Below are 5,181 nucleotides of genomic sequence, written 5' to 3'. Positions count from 1 at the left end.
GGGGGCTGAGGAGCACCGGCAAAGCAGAAATACTATGAATTCTGCCACAGTTCTGCAAAGTTCTTATGTGATACAAGTGGGAAGGTTAGCCTCATATCCTCCCTTCGAGGAGAGAATGCTTGTTCCTGGAAACACAGCCAGAGAGACCCAGCGAAGTCCCAAGCACATCTGTTTACATGTTACATGTACATCCAGTTAGTGATTTAGTTTTTGATGTAAACTGAAGGTCATGAATGTAATTGTACTAATTAATCAAATGGTTAAAAAACATGTAGTCAAGAGCCATACATGATACAATGATGATAATATATTATGAACCCAAAATGATGATAATCAAAACTGTTAAATAACTACAAGGAAATCCCGTTCTTAACCTGAAAGGCTGTCAAGATTTGGGTGATGTATTATCTAGAGGTGGCTATAGGGAAAGCAAACGCACATCCTATGATCAGGGAAACATAAATGGGACTTCACTTTTGGAGGTTGTTGGGCACATTCATCCAAATCACAAACTCCATACATTTCAATTCAGTAATACCATTATTCAGTAAATATACCACCAGATGCTAGAAATTATTGTTGTGTATATATACATACACACACACACACACACACACACACACACACACACACACACATACTTGCAGCAGACTGGAAATAACCTAATGTCCATCAGTGAGATCATGGCTAAATAAAGCAATATAAAAGCATTCAGTGGAATTCAAGGTAGGCATTAAAATCAAGGAGACTGTTTATGCAATGATTAACAAGCTTGAAGGGACATTTTAATTGAAAAAAAAAAGGCAATGTAAAATAGTATGTATGGTGCCTATGTGCAATATACATTTTATATAAAGATGTGGATATATATATATATTAATATTTATAAAATATTTGTCAACATCAATTACATCTATATGGCTATTTCTCTTTTATATTGAAATATTTGACTATTGCTAATTAAATAATAAGTAAAACCTGTTCTGGCAGAGAAATATCCATCATCATCAGCCTTGTGTTTTGACTAGGTTTTCTCTTTCCTCCCCTGTTTTCTTCCCTTCTTCTTCTTTCCCTCTCATTTCCTCTGTTCCCTTCTTCCTTTTCTAAGTCCCCCTGTCTTCTTGTGTCTATGCCTCATTTTTCCATACTCTTTCTTCCTCTGTCTATCTACATTTTTCCACCTATGTCACTTGTGGTCAAGGAGCATTTTTAGGGATTTAAGCTACAGTCCAGTTGCCCCAACTTTAAAGAGTAGGATTTTAGACGTTCTCCTGTGGCTCAGAGCCCCTGATTCCTAAAGGCGCACCCAGTGGAAACTCTGCCAGCTTCTCCAGGCCACTGCCCTGCACTTCCCCCCTCTATTATCTCCTTTACCACAGATCATTTGGGGAGCAGACTGTGTTCCACCATTACTTCATCTCACTGTTGATCAACTTTCTTCTTTTCTACCTAATTTTCCCTCCAAACCTCCTGTTGGTGCTTCAAAACTATCCTTCTCCACTTAACAATCTCCTCCATTCTAAAACCTAGATTCTCAGTATTGTCCAACCCTAATGTTTTACAAGTTTCATTTTTGAAACTAAGGATGGCTCATCTATATTTTTTTGAAAAAAAGATATTGATTCTTTTTCGTTATACATAACATTAGGATTTATTTTGACACATTTATAAAAAATTGAATATAATTGCTCTAATTCAATCCTTAATAGTTAAAATTCTGAAAATCTTCTGGAATTTGTATGTCGTCCTTGTGAAAAGGCCATGCTAATCTGCTCTTTATCACTCCAGTTTATCATATGTGCTACTGAAGCAAGCATTGGTACATATATATTTTATAGTTGTACTTTAAGGTTAAACATGGGAGCCATTAGAAAGCAATTATTTGTTAGAAGCCTGCTGTGCTCCAGAAGATGTGTTCTGCAATGAGGTGACAGACCTGTAAGAATGAACCTTGATCTTATTGAGTGCACCATATGAGAGGATGTAGGACGAGGGGGAGAGGGCAGTTGTAAACCTGCAGAATCCTATATACATACAGGAATGGGGAAAACCATTGGATGTCTGGGAGATGTAAAGAAAGAAGCTGTTAACATGTTTTATATGCATCAAAGAAGGATGCACACGGGAGAAAATCCTAAATTTGGATATTTAAGGATCGATAAATATTGTGGAGATGAAGGGAAAAAGTCCTGAGCAGAGTCTAGTATATGTGAAGGCCTAAATATTCAAAACATGTTTGAGGAAAATGTTAAGATTTTTAACTATGACTGAAACACGGGGTTAGTGACTGGGAGAAGGGGGTGGTGATTTGGGGGAGAGTAATAGGAAGTCAGAAACAACAAGCTGGACACTAATGTGTATTACCATCTATCTAACGTGGATTGTGATGGTTCATTTTATGATTCAATTTGACAGAGTTGGAGCACCGAGATGACTAGTTAAACATTATTTCTGGGTGTGTTCATCAGGAAGGGATTTTCTGGAAGGGATTAATTTTTGAATTGGTAGACTGAATGAAACAGATGGCCCTCCCCACTGCGAGTGGACGTCCTTCAATCTGTTGAGGGCTGGAATAGAACAAAGAGCACAGGAGTGTTCAATTCACTCAGCCTGAATGCAGCCGCTGAAACATGGGTCTTCTGCCCCCAAAACTCTTGGTTCTCAGGCCTTGAGTGAAGGTCTTGGATGGACATTTATTCATGGCTCTCTGGCCCTTGGGACTTCAAACTCTACCACAGTCTTCCTGTGACTCCACCTTGACATTCCAGATGGAGAGATGACTCAGTCTCTAAAATCACCACAGGAGCCCATACTTTGTAAGGAATCTCTTTTAGTGTGTTAATATGGAGGGAAATTGGGAGCAGGTTCTCTGGAGAATCCTAATATATGTGTGATGCTAAAATATTTGGATTTTATTCTGTACGTTGAACACTTGGAGTCATTAAAGTATTCATCAATGTCCCTTAGCCACTTAAAATGCTCAGAATCACATATTTCATGTCAGAATATTAATCCACTCCTTTTTTTTTAATTTTGGAAAATACCCAATTTCACATTTTTAAGGGAGGATATATTTGAAACAAATTTATGGAAGGTAAATGGATGCAAGTAATTTGCAATTTTTTAATCTCCCTGGATGGTCAGAGATGGGTGGATGGTTTAGGTACAGAAAATGGAGCAAGAATCTTTTGCTAAAAAGAACCGACACCATTAAATTAATTTGGTTTTCCATCTGAAATACACATTCACAATTTCACATATAACCTGGAGTGATACACAGAACTTATACTTTCTGATTGAAGAGAGAAAGTGAGGAGGACAGGTTTTAGACTGCAAATCATAGTTCCAGTAAAATCACACATAAATAAGTGTATTTTCCTCCTCAGAGTAGTTCTCTTAACTCACTGAATTTAATGAGTCATTCACACAAGAATGGTATATTTTCACATTTTTCTCTTCTTTCTTTCAGCAATAGAAGTTGCCAACTTTGGGAAAGAATGAGGAATTTATCAGAGAAAATGCCCAAATTGGTCACTTTCTTTGTACCCTGTTAGGAAATCTGGTATCTTCATTTCAACTTGCCTCAGAAGAAATCATAAGCCTTCTAGAGACAACTTCCATTTCTCTATCCGTAACTATCCGTAATTAAAAACGAAGGTTGGAAATTTCTTAGAACTTGAACTGCTTTAAAACTTAAATTGAGTCACACCCTTGAGTTAATGCCTTACCTCTCAGACTAACCTATGCTTGATTTGCTTTATCATTTCTGATAGCTCTCGAGTTTATAGACTCCTCACGATCTACTTTGAAAAGTTCATTTTGAATTTTCTTTTGATTTACAAAAGGTAACTTGGTTTTGCAATGTTAAGGGATACTAAAGGCTTTTGTTCAACTCACTCAAATTGCAGACCAGGAAGCAGATAATACTACATGTTCAGAGATCTGAGAACAAACACTAGATCTTGAATCAGATGGACTGTGCTCTCCTAGTAGCATTGCAGTTTTTGGTTTTTGTGAAATTTGATTGGTCATTTTCCCTCTTTGGGACTTCCATTATCTTACATGTAAAATTGGTGAACTGCTTCAGAGGTTCTTGATGGCCTTTTAGCACACTGACATTCTGCTGCAATTATGAAAGGAGAAGGTTGGAAATTGAAATTTATACATACAGGTAGAGAGAGAGAGAGAGAGAGAGAGAGAGATACACATATTGTATATTATATGTACACATATGTGCATTTATTTGTGATATATCACATTTCTCTATACCAAGGCTTGGACTAGGCCCTGTAACATTATATTTTCTGATTCCTGCCTTCAAGAACGTTATCATCTATTCATAAAATTTTCAAGGATTCCAGAATTCTGTGAATTTTATGCAGAATTGCATGAGTGTAGGCCATTATCTATAACAAGTAAGTGCTTATAGAGGATTCATAAAGAAGACTATGGTGCCCAAACTTGAGTACTACTAGGTATATATTAAAAACTAATATAATAGTAATTAACTTGTACTAAACACTGAAGGTCTTTTCTCCCATGGATGTTACATATTAGGAGGAAAATAATCAAGAGGCATTAGGAAACAAATATAGGGATTCATTCACTAATATCAAATGAAATGAGTAATCTCAGGACAATGAAATGGGGTGATATATTTTTGTTTTGTTGTTTTGTTTTGTGCCAGGGATTGAATCCAGGAGCACTTACCACTGAGCCATATTCCTAGCCCTGTTTTACTTTTTATTTTGAGACAGGGCTTTGCTAAGTTGCTTAGGGCCTCACTCAGTTTCTAAGGCTGGCCTGAAATTTACAATCCTCCTTCCCCAGCGCCCTGAGTCACTGAGATTAGAGGCTTGGGCCACTGCACCTGGCAGGATGGTATGTTATAAAGTGACAAAAAAGGAGACTTCAGATTGAATGACTAAGGATGACCCTATGAGAAAGTGATAATAGAAAAAGAGATTGGGAATCCCTGGGTCCCCTGTTACCCCACCAACATAGAAATTCAGCAATTGTTTGGGAACAAATTGCCTTTGAGAGGAAAGTGAATTGAAAGTCCCCGTGCCCCAGGAGAATGCTAAGTTCAACTCACTGAAGCTGGCAGGGAGATTTAGGACGTGCTCATGATGAATGTCCTTCCCCTGACATGCAATCAGGAAGAAATCTTCCATGTCAGCT

The 5,181-nt window shown here is 37.5% G+C and overlaps 1 non-coding gene across 1 annotated transcript; it reads right to left on the bottom strand.

Moving 5' to 3' along the window:
• Positions 1-1,711: 1,711 nt before the first annotated feature.
• LOC113193445 (U6 spliceosomal RNA) lies at positions 1,712-1,813 on the bottom strand. The gene has a single exon (XR_003302140.1). It is a non-coding gene; the product is annotated as a U6 spliceosomal RNA (small nuclear RNA).
• Positions 1,814-5,181: the final 3,368 nt, after the last annotated feature.

This window comes from Urocitellus parryii, chromosome 10 (assembly GCF_045843805.1).
Source record: "Urocitellus parryii isolate mUroPar1 chromosome 10, mUroPar1.hap1, whole genome shotgun sequence".
In the NCBI taxonomy this organism is placed as follows: domain Eukaryota; kingdom Metazoa; phylum Chordata; class Mammalia; order Rodentia; family Sciuridae; genus Urocitellus; species Urocitellus parryii.
Note: the sequence above shows the minus strand (reverse complement) of the source record. Positions and strands in the feature narration are given on the sequence as shown.